Here is a 17,423-nt window from a genome sequence, read left to right as displayed (position 1 = left end):
GTCCCACAGGTGACATTCAGGTCAGTTTTTTTATCTGTCTCCTTCAGTGAGAATCCTCTGTGACCACTACGCTCTACAGTTTTTCAAATTCTTGTGAGAAAATTCTCCAAAGATTTTGTGTTAACTCTACTGTTTTAAGTACCCGGTGTCCTTTAAACTATTTTTGGGCTGAAAAATATTTTTCCTCATTCGCATAATTTTTTTATGTAGGGGAAGGAAGAGATAGGTAAGAGACGAGCAATAGTCACAAATACAAGAGAGGTGCAAACAGAGAAGATTAACCAGATGATAAACTAGATCAAAAGACAAAAGGACTGATTTTAGGGCAAAAATGTGTTCATCAGAAATGTTTTCACTTCTTTTTTGAAGGAGGCAGTAGACGGAATCAGGCAGATTTCCAGAGGCAGAGTTTTCCAAATTTTTCGGGGCAATGCCCGAGAAGGCTCTGCTGCATGTTTTCTTTTTGTGGAAAATTTGATCTTTCAGCTGCAGAGAGCTGGTACTTCGCAATGATCTGAATCCACCTGATAATTCTAGTTTTTGTGCCAAATTCCTAGGTGTAGTGAAATGTAAGGCTTTATGAGTAATTCACACAATCTTTAGTTGTATTCTTGACTCATAAGAGAGCCAGCTAGGGAGATGTGCTTGTTCCCTTTTGTTCCAGTGATGAATCTGGCAGAAGATTTGAGAAAAGCCCTTAAAGGGGCCAGTTTGTATCTAGGCAAGCCACAGAGTGTAGCACTTCCAGAAATCCACGCTGGGTAAGACCAGAGCTTGGACCCCAGATTTAAGGTCATCCTGGTGGAGGAAGTGTTTTAGTTTCCTTAAAACGCTCCTTTGGTGGCAGTACTGATGTGATCCCTCATGTTCAGGTACTTGTCTAAGGTAATTACCAAAGATCTAGCAGAGTCTATAATGCAAGAAGAGCAGGTGAGGGGGCGTTAGATGCTTCACCCATTAGTCAATCTTGAGATTGTGGTTAGATGGGGTAATGAGGAGGAATTCCGTTTTGGCAGCATTGAGTTTGATATAGTTGAAAGTTTGCCAATTCTGGGTATTTTTTAGAGTAGTGTTGAGGGACATGATGTCTTCTGGGGAGGATATTTTCAGATACAATTGGGTGCCATCTACATACATGTGATAATGAATGTTCGAGGATGTCAAGGAGTCTGCTAGAGGTTCCATGAATAAGATGAAGAGAGTGGGGTAGAGGGTGGATCCCAGTGGGACCGCAAGGGTGACTGCGGTGTGCTTTGACAAGGATTGATTACCCTTGACTCTTTGTGTTCTGTTATGAATGAGGTAAACCAGTGTAGGACGGACCCTGATAAACCCATACTTCATTCAATTAGGTTTAGTAGACTGTCCTGTTCTACAGTATTGAACGCAGGTGATTAGTCAAAGAGCATAGAAAGAAAGGATTCATTCTCATCCAGCATTTTTGATACGTCATCCACTATGTGAGTGAGTGCTGATTCTGTGCTGTGACCTTGAACGAAGCCAGCTTGGCATTGAACAAGGATTTGGAAATGATCTATGTGGTTGCAGAGTTGGATCTGGACATTTTTCAAGAAGAGTCCAGGTTCCGACTACTCTCAGATCTACTCGCCAGGGTCTCTAAACGTACACCACCGCCAAAATGTACTCCTTCTTGTACATTTTCTCCTGAGGCTACATCCTCAATTGCTCAGGGACAGACAAGGTCTCTGCGAACATATAAGAGTCCGCGGATACAAAATGACCATCTAGGACTCCAAGGAGGCACAGGTCAAAATCAAGGACACCTGTCCAGATCTCAACAGTCTCGCCGATCTAGATCTCATAGAGACAGGCACAGGACTCCTTCCTGGTCCACCACCTCTCTCTCATGGGTGTAAGATTATTCAACAACATTATCGCACTCACCCCGGCGAGGGTATCTCCAGTGATTGATCTCATCTGTTTCAATAATGCACTCATCAGAGGGCCAGCTAAGCTGAATATTGACATTCCTGCACCTGTCACTTCATCATCAGTCATATTCGAGATTCTCCATCTCAGAGTGGCATCCAGACCACTGCTACCTTTGACTCCAGGTCTACTGGAGCCTGCAATGCAAATTTTCCTGACTACAGCATCCCCAAAGGCTACACCGTCACAAATTAAAAAAAATACAAAGCCCCCGACCAAGACCTGTTTTTCATCTGAACCACCTCCAGAACCTGTGATCGTAGCTGCCTCAAGAAAAAAGCATACTGCTGCATCTCGACAGTGCCTCCAGATAAGGAAAGCAAACAATTGGTGTCTGTGTGCAAAAAAATGTGCAGTACATCTGCATCCTTTATGAAGGTGGCCAGCCCCTGCGCATTATTTATTTATTTATTAGTTTCGTCATAAAACACAATACAAACAATTGCACACACAGTTACATCGATTCAAGTCATCTTAATACTTGTCAAAGTTATTATTCAAAAGCATGAGTCAGACATTTAGGGATTACTAACTTCTCGATGTCTACTATGGGCCAAATCTCGGGCAGTGCTAGTAAAGTGCTCAATGCCACCTGCCAGTGTCTTACGTGAGTCTCGGCTCCTTCCTGACGTCCCTGCCGTAGGTGTTTTTATATGTGCCAGTGACCTCCTTAGTCTTCTATGTGTCCACCACCTGTGATGATGTCTCGAGGGGAGTAGTCTGTGGGTTGGAGACTGTGTCAGAGGTTGTGTTTGAAAATTAGGTTTGGTATGGCCCCCAGTAATTCCCGGGACCGCTTCTTGGAGGGAGTAACTCATTGTATATATTGGCCTGTGTTTTACAATATAAGTCAGTAAGCCATTCTTTAATCAGTGGTAGCGGTACGTCCATCCAGCGCAGTGCCACACAATGTTTAGCTAGGAGAAGCCCAATGGCAAGCAACGGCCTTACTGCCTTGCTAGCCCTGAGATCCTACCCCAAAAGGCCATTTTAGGCTCTGGTTCCAAATCGGCGCTGATAATTGTACCCAGCTCCTGAAACACCTTGTCCCAAAATACCTTAATCCCCGGGCACTGGCAAGCTAGGGGCAAGAATCCAGCGTTCACCGCCCCACACCTCTGGCAGCGGGAGTCTTCTGCTAGCCCGCACCGAAACTGGCGCAGGGGTGCAGTATGCCCTATGCAAAAATGTATGATGGTTAAGTCTGTGCCTCCCGTTGAAAGAAAATGACCAGGTACGGGAGCAACAATACTGCCACTCTTTGTCGCTTAACGGGGTGCCAAGATCCTATTGCCATTCCAATCTGACTCTGAGTACCTCAGACGTACGAGTGGCCTGCAGGCTAGTGTAAAATTTAATAATCAGCTTAAGGGGCTCTTCGACCTTAATGAGGCTAGTGAGTGTCTCCATAGCTTGTGGTTCCTGTAAGTTGTCGCCCAGGAGATCGCGCCACGTGTGTCTAGCCCTGAAGAAATGAAACAGCGCTGTACCTGCCGGCTTCACCTCCGGTTGTTGCAAAGCCACCCGGGAGGTTAGTGTACCATCTCAAAAGAAATCTCCCATTCTAGTGATGCCCACGGATTGTAGTGCCTGTCTTGCTCCCGCATCCTGACACAGCGAGAAATACAAATCCCACTGGAGTGGCATTTCTGGGGAATACAGGAAGGCCCCTGCCTGCATATCTAGTAGCCTCTGCCATGCATGTATCGTAACAGCCAAAGAATTAAAGACCCGCAGACTCCTAGATGGCAGGTGTGTAAGCAACTGGAGTAATAATAGTGGTTCCGCCGCATTTCTTTCCAGATGCAAAAAGGGTGTGTCTTGTGGACCATGAATCCAGTAATGGGCAAATGTACTGTTAACCGCATTGTAATATTCAAATCTGGGACACCCAACCCGCTGAGCTCATAAGGCAGAGTGAGCGAGTCCTACCGTATTCGGGGCTGTTTACCAGTTGTGTTCGCCAGATCTTCAATAGATATTTAGGTAAGAGAATAGGTATATTCTGAAAGAGAAAGAGGAATCTTGGTAGGATTACCATTTTCATGATAGCGATTCTTCCCGTTAATGAAAGCAGGAGTTTTATCAATTTATCTACATTGTCTACTAGTCTTTGTGTGGCCTTACCATAGTTTTCCTGAATCACAATTGTTGGGTCAGTAAGACATTTAATCCCCAAGTAACGCACAGCCTCTTTGGTCCAGCGCAGGGGGAACTCCATACAGGGTTTGATGGTGACAGGGGTGAGGGGGAATATGATAGATTTAGTCCAGTTTACTCGTAGCCCAGTACCCACCAAACCGGACCACCTCCCGTATTATAGGGTGTCAAATTTACCTCTGGGTCATGAACATATAGCAACGTGTCATCCACGTTGACGGAAATGTTAAGGTTGTACTCGGGGAATCCCAGCCCTCTTCGAGTGTGATATTCACGAATGGCACAAGCAAAGGGCTCTGCAACTATTGCGTACAGTAGGCACCCCTGCCGTGTTCCACGTGTAATGCGGAATGACTGGGAGACTACATCTCCAATCCTCACTCTGGCTGTGGGCGATGCATACAACACTGTCACTAAAAGTAGAAATATATTTCCAACTCCTATCTGGCCCAGTACCACAAACATAAAACCCCACTCAACAGAGTCAAAAGCTTTCTCGGCATCGAGAAACACTGTTGCAGCTTTAACTTCTGGTCTCAGCACTACACCAAACAGGGTTCTCAGGGTGTGAGACAGGTTACAACTGGGGACAAACCCCACCTGTTCTGGTCGTGTAATGCCAGGTACTAAGGGGGCCAACCTATTGGCTAGAATTTTTGCGTAGATCTTCGTGTCCACGTTCAGCAAGGACAATGGCCTATATGAGGAGCAAGTGCTTGGTGACTTTCCCGGTTTTAATAAGGTGACAGTGATAGCCTCGCGCATGGAGGGCGGCATGATACCTGACTCCGCCATCTCTTCATCGAGCATTTTGAGGTGGGGGATCAGTATATCTAGAAATTCTTTGTAGAAGAACCATCTGCCCCCGGGGCCTTCCCTGCTGCCATCCCGCGCGGCGCACCTTGAATCTCATCAGTTGTCAACGGCGCCACTAAATGTTCACTAGCAAGGACATTTTGATGTATTATAGATATTTCTATATGGCCTCACTGTCTGTTGGGATTTGGGAGGTATATAAATTCTGGTAATACGCGCGGAAGTGTGTTACAATATCTTCAGTGGTGCCAAGCGGATTCCCGCTATCGTCAGTCATGCCTACCATTTTATCTGATTCCCTCTTGGGCCTCAGCAATCCTGCCAACATGGCACTTAGTCGATCCCGCCCCCCCTAAATACGTGCCGTTGCATACTTCCCCATATTTCTAATTTCAGTGTTAGCGGTATCCGGGAACTCCACTAATTTTAGTTTAAGGTTTGCGGCGGTTTGTGCGTTCCCGGTCTTAGACAGTGCCCGTTCTAGTTGTCCAATTTCCTTTTCTAATAGATCCAACCCGCCCCTAATGAAGCGCAGTACTCCGGCATGCTTTGAAATCACCACCTCCCTGATATAAACTTTTAAATGCTCCCAGACAGTGGCAAATGATTGTACGGAGCTAATGTTATTGGAAAAGAACTCTTCTATCGCCGTTGCCAGCCCCTCTTTAAATTCAGTGCCTAATAAAGAATAATGAGCCAAGCGCTACGTAAATGCCGTGACGCGAGGAGCGTTGTAGCTCAGTGTTAGCCGAACCGGGGAGTGGTCAGAATATGTGCGCAGGAGATGTTCGCAGGTGAATACCTTAGACTTTTACCCCGCAGATATTAACCAAAAGTCTATATGGGTATAGTTATTGTAAACGGAGGAGTAGTGTGTACAACCCCGCTCTGTGGGAGATCTATCAGCCTGATTCATGAAGCGAAATAGCGCCCGCAATGGCAGCGAAAACGCAATTGCGGGTGCAAAACATGGAATCGGCATTCATGTACGAAATAGCGAAATCGCTAAAAAATAATAGCGAGCGGAATAGCGATTACGCTGTAAAAGTCGCAGACTCCGGGAAGTCGAGCATTAGCGAAAATGAAATAGCGACCAACCACGGAATCTGCGATTTGAATAGCGAAACGCAATACTGTCTCAATCGGCATTCATGAAAGAAATACATTAGCGAAAAATCGCTAAATCGCACATTAGCGCGGCGCAATTTAAGGACAACTCAAAGCAGGTGGTAACCATAAAAGCCATGATTAACCAAATTTTGAAAAACTGTTAGCCAATCACCAACAGGTCCAGGCCTGACCAATCACACATAAGGACATTCAGCAGCAGCAATAGGCGTTCCACAATGCCTGGGATGTACATGGTGGTGAGGCGGCGAAGGCTACAGCGAGCAGCACGGAGGAGACGCATGAGGCAGGCACGGATTTACCGGCAGCGGGTCACCTTGCTGGGGCAAACCAGAGAACAGATTTATGCCAAATACAGGCTGAATGGGGAAATGATCACCTGGCTGATACAAGAACTCGACCCCATCATGCAGCACCCAACAAGGCGAAACAATTCTGTGCCCACACATGTGCAGGTATTGTGCAGCCTGCACCTCCTGGCATCCGGCAGTTTCCAGGGCATAGTAGCCGCTGCTGGGGGGATTTCCCAGCCCACCATGTCACGCTGCCTCCACACTTTTGTTGACGCCATGCTCACCCAGCTCCACCAGCACATCACATTTCCCACCAGCCAACAGGATTTGGACCTCACAAAACTACAATTTTATAATGTTGCCCATTTTCCCCATGTCCTTGGCTGCATAGACTGTACCCACGTCGCCATCTGCCCACCAGCTGGCACGGAGTATATGTACCGCAACAGGAAGTCCTACCACTCCCTCAACATACAGATGGTCTGCAATGCCAAGACCATCATCACTGACATTGTGGCCCAGTACCCAGGGAGTACCCATGACTCCTTTATCTTCAGGCACAGCGGACTCCACACACGACTGATCAGGGGAGAGTTTGGGGAAGGACACCTACTTGGTAAGTACACTTTGTCGACAATGTCACATTGCTATGAAGTAACTGCGCTGCACAGGCAATCAACATCTGCTCCTCTCATTCAGGTGACAGTGGCTACGCCCTACGGGAATACCTCCTGACCCCTTACCTCAACCCTGCCACACCTCAGCAACGCCGCTACAATGTTGCGCACATCCGGACAAGGAACTGTATTGAAAGGACATTTGGCCTGCTCAAGAGCAGGTTCCGTATACTGCACAAGACAGGTGGGGCCATGTATTACAGTCCTGCAGCGTGCTGCCGCATTGTGGCTGTCTGTGCAATGCTTCATAACATTGCAACCAAGCGCCGGATACCTGTTGACATCTCAGGCAGTGAATCTGAGGGGGACGACCGGCCACCAGCACATGCGCACCATGCACGCGGGGAGAACCCAGCTGAAGGCCACAGACGTCGCAACCATATCACAGCTAACAATTTCTAGCCCACCCCCTTCCCCCACCCCACATATCACAATTGCATGCAAACTGTAATGATTACACAAGGCGTATGTGTGCACCAAAATAAATGTATTTGTTTGAATCACAAAAAATATGAATGGGTGTTCGTAATAACTATATACAAAAAGCAGTATTCATGCATACTGCATGGGACGCTCCATTGCAGGCTTAAGTTCAGCCTGCGTCTGTGTCCCTGTCACAATGTCATTGCCGTCTCCGGCGCACAAGTTGCTGGCGCCTGGGAGCCTCTTCCTCTTCCTGGGCAGCTGGAGGTGGGGCAGCCCTTGCGCTGCGCCTAGGTGGGGGGGCCTGCGCGGCAGAGTGGCTGCTGACACTAGAGGTACCCTCACTAGCATCATCACCCCCCACAATTGCCGGAATCACAGGTGCGTGCAGTGCGGTGACCGCGGTTGTCAAGTGCTCCAGCACCCGGGTGATATCTTCGCAGCACTGGACGAGTTGGTGCTGCTGGGTTAAGGAGCGGCGCGCAAGCAGGGCGGTGGCATTTGCCGAGGAATAATTGGAGCGGCTGTTGGTGGTCAGCCGGCTCAGCAACTGGTGGTGGCGCCTGCCAGCAACACTTCGGTGCTTCACCAGCGCAGCGGTGTTGTCTTCCATTGCCGTCGTCATGCGGTCAATGGCCGCCGTCATGCGGTCCACCCTGTCGCCCACTCCCGCAACATTGCGGCCGATCTTCTGCAGCTGGAGCTGGATGGCTCCCTGCTGCTGCGACTGGCGCTGGTGTAAACGCAGCATGCGCCGCTCCACACTCATGCATGCGTGGAAGTGGCCATTGCCCCTCCTGGTGGTCGGCCGCTGTGTAGCCGATGTGGCTGGCCCAGATGGTGGTGGACGAGCTGCAGGTCTTGCAGCAGCTGGTGTTGCAGGTGCGGCAGGTGTGGTGGGTGGCCTGGCCTTGGCAGCTGGTGGGCCTGAGGCAGATGCGGCAGGTGTGGTGGGTGGCCTGGCCTTGGCAGCTGGTGGGCCTGAGGCGGATGCTGCAGGCAAGGTGGGTGGCCTAGACTTGGCAGCCGGTGGGCCTGAGGCGGATGCTGCAGGCAAGGTGGGTGGCCTAGACTTGGCAGCCGGTGGGCCTGAGGCGGATGCTGCAGGCAAGGTGGGTGGCCTAGACTTGGCAGCCGGTGGGCCTGAGGCGGATGCTGCAGGCAAGGTGGGTGGCCTAGACTTGGCAGCCGGTGGGCCTGAGGCGGATGCGGCAGGTGTGGTGGGTGGCCTGGCTGCTGGTGATGGCGCTGGCGCAGGGGCTGGTGGCTGGGTGGCAGGTAGGGATTCCTCCTCCTGGGCCTCCTCGTCGATCAGCAGCCTCTCACTGTCGCTGCTATCTCCTGCACCTGTGAGGGTAAGTGGATACTCATTAGGTGCATGTGACTGACAGACGTGCAGATGTTACATGCATGCTGGGTGTCATTCCCTGGGTGGCTGTGTATTTGCGCACTTTGGAACCTTTCGGGCCGCATTGTGGTAGTACTACATTGTGGACATACTACGTCTCCCACAATGCTTCAGGGCATTTCCTGATGCACGGCATGACTAAGGGCCAATGAGTGAGCCTATTTGGTCATGGGCGGTCATAGGGACAGGGTCGCAGTCGCATGCCACTTACCTTGGGTGTCTTGGGTGGGGCGGGAGGAGTCCAGAGGGGTGACGCCAACACACGCCTCCCTCTCCAACGTGTCCTCTACCCGGTCCTCCAGGGGGGTGTTGGGTGGGACAGTCGGGCCACCTCCTCCGGTGCCTGATGCCTCACCAAGGCGCTCCGCAACCCTCTCCTTGGCACGCCCTCGGAGGTCGTACCACCGCTTCTTTAATTCCTCAAGGGACCTGTCCGCAACTCCCACAGAGTTCACACTTGCCGCAATCCCCACCCAGATCCTCCTCTTCTCCTGCTCCGGGACCCTCCGGGAGTTTGCACCAAACAGCTGGTCGTGGTTGGCCACCACACCCTCTATGAGGTTCTCCAGCTCCTGTTCCGAAAATTTCAATTTGCGCTTTCGGCCAGCGCTGTTGCTGGGTCCTGCCTGCTGGTCCTCTGCCATAGCGGTCGCTATTTCGGCGGGGTCGGGATGCGCAAACGGCGAGTTGGTGGCAGCTTTCCGTCGTGGACAGTCGACAGTTGGCGTCACTGTGGTGTTTGGGGGTGGGATTTGGCTGCTTCCTGGTTGTGATGTCATCACGGTGCTCGGAATGCGTCTTCCCGTTTTCCTGATCCCGCGAGAATGCGACTCGCAATCCCGTGCAATCGGGATTGCGAGCGCAATCTCGTGCGATCGGGATTGCGAGTCGCAATTCCCGTTCGCCGGTAGCCGGAAATAGCGATTATTCTGCGTTTTTGGTGGGTCGCTAACGGCTTTAGCGCCCGCATGCGAGTCGCTATTTTTTCTCAGATAGGTACATGAATGCCGTTTTGCGTTTCCTCAATAGCGAGTCGCTATTGATCGCTATTAGGGACACGCAAAACGGCCCGTACATATGTCTCCAGATATCTAGGAGGTCGTCTGTATGCATAATGTCCTGTAGGGCTACTGCTGCGGTAGCTGGGCGTCTGGGCGGTCCCTAATTTTGGGTCTAATGTGTGGGATACCCTCCATTGTACCAATTTGGCCGCCAGTGACTTTACGCCTGCCTTTCTGTCGATCCATAACAGAACCCTTCTAGCATGAGATGCGAAATCAGAGGAAAAAGTTCCTTGTAATTTACGTTGCACATCTCAGCTACATTCTGGGGTGAGATGTGTCTCCTGTAAAATTGCAACAGTCACAGAGTGTCTTTTTAGATAAGCACTTATTTTTCTGACTTTTTTGCCGTCATATAGGCGGCGAACATTCCAAGTAATAAGTTGAAGACCCTGTGGTCCTACCCTGTCAGTGGCCATTCGGTGGAAGCGACCACTGTGGAAGACGGAACCCCTTGCCTACGGTGTACACTGTGCGGAAACAACATAACCAATTAAAACCAATGCAATCATGAATATAAATATCAAGAACATTCCCTCCCACCCCATGAAAACCCACAACAAGTGCTGCTATTTGCATTCCCCCCACCCCAACCCCAAAAAGCGAACCTTAACCCCAGAAAAAAGAATACGAATAGTCTGATACACTTGGGGGCAGATGTTGCCATCAGTTCTGGTTCCCTTTCCCACCATGTCTATGATTTAGATCACAAACAAGTGAACCCTGCATCCCTGTGAGGTGCTGAATAACATAGTCTATGCACCCAGCAAGATGTGCCTGCATCTGACAATCAGACATTTTTCTTGGGGCCATTGATAGAGCCCTCTCCCAACAATACATACTAAACGTGCTGTGTTGTAACTATGCTTGTTACCCCTAAGCATCAAGTCACGCTAGTTACCCATATTGTCTCATGATAGTTCATAAAGTGTCCTCCGCAGGACAGTTTTTGCAGTCACTTCTCCTGTGCTCTGTCTTCGGGGAGACTTGAGGAATCCTCCGCATGCGACTGCGAGGCCGACGGTATATCACGTTGTTTCAAGGACAGGACAGCTTTTGGGTCAGTGAAAAAGTGGACCTTACCGTCCAGTTTGACTCTTAACATCGCGGGGTAGAGCATGCTGTATTCTAAATTCAAGTCCAGGATCTTCTTTTTTGCTGGGATAAAGAGCCTACGCACCTTCTGAACTTGAAATGTAAAATCAGGAAATAGAGAGATATCTGAACCCTCGTGATGTAGCGATCCCAGTTCACGGGCCTTACGCAGGGCAGAATCTAGGTCCCTGTAGTTCAGGAATCATGCAATTATAGGCAGAGGGGGTGCCCCGGGAATTGGCCTGGGTACCAACGAACGGTGCGCACGTTCTATTATGAAAATTTCAGAGGAGGTGTTCCGGCCCTGAAGTGTGACAAGAAGTTGCTCCACATACTGCTCCATATTGGCAATATTAGATGATTCAGCCACATCCAAAATGCGAACATTGTTCAGTCTCGATCTCGCTTCAAGATCTTCAACCTTTGCTTAGAGCACACGTACAATTTTGTCACTTTCTTAGTCAATCTCTGCGTCCGCACGTATGACATCTTCCATGTCGGAAACCCGTTGTTCCGCAGTATCAAGTCGTTCCCCGTGCTTGTCCAGCCGTTCTGACATGCGGTCCATTTGAAAAGATAGTGCATCAATTTTACTGTCTATTTTTGAGAGACTTTGTTTCACATCTATATCTGCCCCTGCTTCTGGGTCATCTGAGACATTGTCTTGTTCAATAGGAGCGGGGTCCCTCGACCTTGGGGTTTTGCATAAGTCAAAATGCAGCTTGGGCTGGAGCTTGTCTGGTTTGCCCTTGATGTGTGGATGAGCACAAGTTAAGTGAGCTGTGCAGGAATTACTGTTCGCCTTGAGGCACAGCTATACAGGGACTCACTCGTGGTGGGATCTCAGGGCTGTTGTTGGCCGTGGGATCAGTCTAAGCTCTCGTGCCACAATTCACACAGTTCTCGTGCCGTGTCCACGTGTAGAACTACTGTTTGACTCCCACTTGATATTAGCTTTGATGCGGCGACACACCTCACCTTAAAGAGCCGACCTTTGTGAGCGTGTGGTGAACGGCGCGGTACTCGTGCAACTACACCCACCTAAATGCGTTGATTTGGCTAACCAAGAATATGAGCACACTCCAGAAGGGAACGCATGTTCACAAGGGCCCACAGACGCTGTCTCTTGTGAGTCATCTGCGTGAGTCATCTGCGCCCTCAAGCACTGGAATCCATTGAAGTCACAAGGCGATGCACGTCGCAGGGCCCCCACGTCTCTCAACCAGTCTGCACTCAGGGCATCAGCATGATGCCTTATTGCAGAGGGAGCCTCCTCCCGGAAGAAGTGCGTCTTGTTTATGTAGCGGCCCTTGAAGAGAACAGGCCACAAACGTATGCTCCGTAGACACTTTGAGGAATACTCCTGGCCCTGGTCCGTGCCTCTGCCCGTCACCCCGTGGATGCAGCAGCTTACTGCGACGTGTACCTGCGTGTACCAGGAGTCCAGCCAGTCACATCACTGCTGTTGTTCGCAGGGCACACAGCGCTCCACCGAGAGGGCGTTCGTCAGGTTTTTCCCCTCCGAGTAGGGCCGCTGAAAGGTCTCACGCTTCATTACTGCCAAAGTGCATCATTGTCAGCAGCTTCCATGATATTGTGCCGATTTTTAAACCGCAGGGTGCTTTCGGTAGCTCTTGGCTGCGGTAAGACAATGCCGCCTCTCAGGTAGGCTACCAACTGGATTTTCATGCTGATATTGCCGGATTGTTGGTGGTAATTTGCGGAGCTGCCGTAACTCGCGGCCATCTTGGAGTCAGGCAAGCTCCGCCCCTCCACATTATTGGGGACATACGACAGATCACTCTGGGACTCGATGTCCAGGTCTATGAAAAATTTGCCAAAAGAGGACAGGCAAGACTTTCAGGAGATTCTTCAAGAGGGCAGACTGGTTGCAAACCAGTTCATCAGTGCAGCTGCTGATGCTTCTGACCTTGCAGCTTAAAGGTATTAACATAGGATTTATGTAAGACGCTCCTCCTTACAGGCCTGAAACCTGAGGCCCAACAAAGGATACTGAATCTGCCATTCACAAGAAATTCTCGGTTCAGAACAAACGCAGATGATGAGATGGCAAAAGTGAACTCAGGACTAAATACACTCAAGGCAGTGAGTCTCAAGACGTGATAAGAATTCCTCTGCAGGTCCTGGCCCTATGATCGGCAATCTTATCAACTGAGGGTTTGAACCCCTCACTGGGTACCACAGCAACAACACCACACCCAATAACACTACCATCCCCATCGTCGACCTCGAGGAAGAGGAGCCTTTTGTCCATAAGCATCCTCCTCCAAGACACCAGCAAAACAATGAGCGATCACTTCCCACTTCTCCATTTCCCGCTCCAGTGGGGGGAAGTATTGTCTAACACTTGGACAAGTGGCATGAGATAACAAGCAACAAGGGGGTCTTGAACATTGTTAAAAATGATTACTCAGTCATGTACAAGTCCCCTCCTCCTGCTGTCCCACCGAGGAAAACATCCTGTCATCAACGAGTCTTATTGCAAAACAAAGTAGAAACACTGCTCCAAAAGGAAGCCATTGAGGAGGGTCCATTCTCTCAAAAGGGACTGGTAATATAACACTTCTACTTCCTGGTCCAGAAAAAAGGCCCTAATCGAGAGTACAGGCCCATTGTAGACTTATGGCTTCAGAACAAGTTCATCCACAAGAAGAAATTCAGGATGCTTGCCCTTCACCAAATCTACCCCCAACTCCATCAGGGGAACTGGATGTGTGCCATTGCTCTTCAAGATACCTACTTCCACATTCCAATTTCCAGGAAACATATGAATTTTCTGTGCTTCAGAGTGGCATCCAAGCACTACCAGTACAAGGTGTTGCCCTTCAAACTAAACCATCACCTCGCACATTGTTGAAATGCATGGCAGTAGTCTCAGCATACCAGCGGAGGAAGAAAATATTAGTCTACCCATACTTAGATGCCTTAAAATGCTACAAGATCTGGGCTTACAAGTCAACTTCAAAAAGTCAATGTAAGTACTGACAAAAAATACACTACCTGGGTGCGATTCCAGATACAAAAGACGCAAGAGTTTATCCTTCGGAGGAGAGCTTATCCTCAGTGAGTCCGAAATGTTACACTCCTTTGCACTCTTCATCCATTGGCCAGACAAGTGGCTCCTCTGCTAGGGTTGATGGCCTCTTGCATCTTCATTGTCCCCAATGCCAGGTTACACATGAGGCTGCTACAGCAAGCTCTGGAAGATCAGTGGTCTCAGTTTTCAGTCCTCTGGGAGGGCAAAGTGGTTCTCCCACAAGATGCCGGGCAGTTGCTCATGTGATGTGTGCAGAGTCAACACCTAATGGTAGGTGTTCTCTTTTACCAGGAATTTCCCATGCAGACTCTTATCACAGATGCTTCATTCTAGGGTTGGGGAGCTCACGTGGGCTCTCTACAAACTCAAGGCCTGTGGTCAGACAAGAAGCAGCTATACCACACCAACATGCTGGAGCTGAGGGCAGTCCATCTCGCCCTCAAGTCTTTTTTATCCATCCATAAAGACAAACTTTCTCCTGCTGCAAACAGACAACACAGCAGTAATGCTTTTCTTGAACTAACAAGGATATCCTGAGTCCTGTCCCCTATCGCTGGATGCACAAGTCATCTGGAAGTGGCTAATTGCCAGGGGCCTGACATTCTCTGCCATCCACCTGCCAGGGACACTATCCACTCAAGCAGGTGGTCTCTGTCTTCACCGAAGTGCATGACTGGATTCTAAATGAAGACGTCACACAAGAGATCTTTCGGGAATGGGGACAACCGCAAATCGACCTGTTTGCAGACGAAAACAACAAAAAATGCCAAGACTATGCATTTAGGTTCTCCTGACTAGGTACAAAGGGGAATGCCCTTTTGATAAACTGGTCATTGAGATTTCTCTGCGCATTCCTCCCAGTTCCGTTGATTGCTACAGTGATCAACCATCTCTACAGGTCCACGACCAGAATGATTGTCATAGCACCGGAATGGCCCACCAGTGGTAGTTCCCAGACATGCTACACCTTTCAGAAAGACCACACAAGCGGTTATCATGCAGACAATGAAGGAAGTGACCCAATTAGGGCCATCCGGGTCACTCACGACCACCTCTCAGCCTTCCATACAAATGAAGAGTCGGTCAGACAGTAGAGAATACAAACCAAAGTTATTTTATTAGTATTCGCGGAGTGCAGTCTAACCCCCCTACTTAGATAGCTGCAGAGGGAGTAACCCCGTCCACAAAGTAAAGTTAGATATACATTTACAACACCCCTAAGACACGCCCAGACTGAAACTTTCCAACCTGGGCACAGATGAACAAAGGAGGTACAGAAAGATGAGCTATCATCCTGAGACCTGGTACACACTATCTTAGCTTTAAGGTTACTCAGCCAGTGCCCGTCTCTAAGAGATTAGGAGCAGGGCTACATACTAAGAAAGGCATGCAAACACAGAACAAGCTGTTCATTAGTGCAACGAAGCTCAACCTTGAATTATAAAAAGAAACAATAGAGGCTACTTTCTGCTGAGGCAGACTGTATGAGACAAGCTTCATTTCGATCATGGCACAAAGTGGTGGCTGAATAGAAAATGGTGCAGCAAATGCTAACTTAACTCGCACAAGGATAGAAGGAGTCAGCTAGACATATTTTCAGTCCAACAACAGGTTCCCCTTCATAAGTTTGGAGGACAGATTTTCCGTCCCATCCTGCCCTCGCTAGGCTAATGTATGGAACATGCACTTGAAAATCGACAATGGAAAGATGTGAAATGCTATGTAAAAAAAATGCACTGATAGCACTAAAAGGTTGATGATGAATGGAGGAGTGTACCCTTGCCATTTAACAAATCACCAGTGTGCCTTGGGGCAATGATTCCCACTGGATGAAAAGAATGTCATCTCTACCTGAAACACATCATGTTGTTCAGTATGTAAGCATTTAACATGAGTGTTCCGAGAAGATGCCTTTGTGATGTGATTTATTGCAAAAAGAACATTAGAAGTCATATAGCCTTATAGACCAGCATGTACGAAAGCAACGCTATGCCTGAATAAAATGCGATATCAGCTGTTAGTATATATGCAGATGCATACAGTGTAATATGCTATTTATTTCCATAGTTGTGTGGGGGGAGGGGCCATGATTCACAAGAGACAAAGCTTGGAATCTCGTTTGATGCCTCTCCCTTCCCTCAACAATAGTAATAAATAGCATATTACACTCTGAGCATCTTTGTACATGGGTTGACCTATTTTTCATGTTATATTTCTTTTTTTTTATAAAGGTATTTAATCAAAACCAGGATGCAAGGGGTTAGATTTGTTTAGTCTGCAAACATCACAAATACCTGATATTGTGCATACTCACATTATTATCAGTGTATCAATTACGGGTGAACACGCAGTTTTTAGCTTATGTGTGCGTTCACCCAATTGTGATACAGAAGACTAGGGGTCAACTAAATAAAGGCCACTATAAGCTCAACTTATTTATTTCTTATCTAGTTCCAGATTTAAAGTTAGCATTGGTTGCCATTGTCAGTTCTTCTTGCATGAGGAACATTCAATATCTACTACTGCAGTATTGATTATGGGGATATTAGGTAATTTTTTTGCAATTTGGGTATGTGGTAGTTTATTGGCAGATTTTTTTTAATGTACTTCCACTTTGCTATTCTAAATCAAACAAGAAAGTATTTTGGTTTAAATAAGATTAAACACAACCCTTTAATAAAACAATGTCTTTATTTATTTGTAATCTATGTCTGAGCACAGTGGCTAATTATAATTAATGTGTTCCCATTATGGAAATTCTAATCTCCTCAATTGTGAGTTTTCACTCGGCAATGCTGGGACTACAAGACAAACAGAACTCTGACAATGATTGTTTTAAGCACCTGATTTTAATCTCGGTAAGAGGTAAAATACCACAGAAGACACCAAACAAAATAAATCTGGATACAAACACAGTGATTACAGACATTTTATTATAACTCAATTAGCATTTTAAAGACTGCAGTCACCTGTTAATATGGCACTGCAGTGTTTCCGTAAATTAGCAGTGCAAATTGGAGTTTGAATAGATTGAATGAGATGTTAGGAGAGCAAAGGAATGTTTTTCTTTTAGGTGAAAGAATCAAATGTTGGGTATTTGAGAATGGGGGATGAGGCTAAATGTCTGTGCCGTTATGATTCTTGTCATCCAGTATGCACGCCTGTTGCCTGGCAGATGTATCAATATGTTAATTAGCTAGTAACTACATGTTCTGTTGGGTGCCCCAGTACAAAGTTCTGGATTTAGAGTCATTCTAAAAGATGTGATTGGTCTGTATTAGTTCATAGAGCTTTGTGTGGAGTATGGTCCTTGATTATGACCCTTTTTATGGCTAGCTTCTTAGGTCCTAGGTT

At 48.0% G+C, this 17,423-nt stretch overlaps 1 long non-coding RNA gene across 1 annotated transcript in view; it reads left to right on the top strand.

Annotated features, from left to right (window-relative positions):
- The window catches only part of LOC144827062 (uncharacterized), a 44,860-nt gene that overhangs the window by 9,033 nt on the left and 18,404 nt on the right, over positions 1-17,423 (top strand). The window lies entirely within an intron of this gene.

Source organism: Lissotriton helveticus, chromosome 4_1 (genome assembly GCF_964261635.1).
Source record: "Lissotriton helveticus chromosome 4_1, aLisHel1.1, whole genome shotgun sequence".
NCBI classification, from domain to species: Eukaryota; Metazoa; Chordata; class Amphibia; order Caudata; family Salamandridae; genus Lissotriton; species Lissotriton helveticus.
The sequence above is the reverse complement of the archived record's forward strand: the minus strand, read 5'-3'. Positions and strand labels throughout refer to the sequence as shown.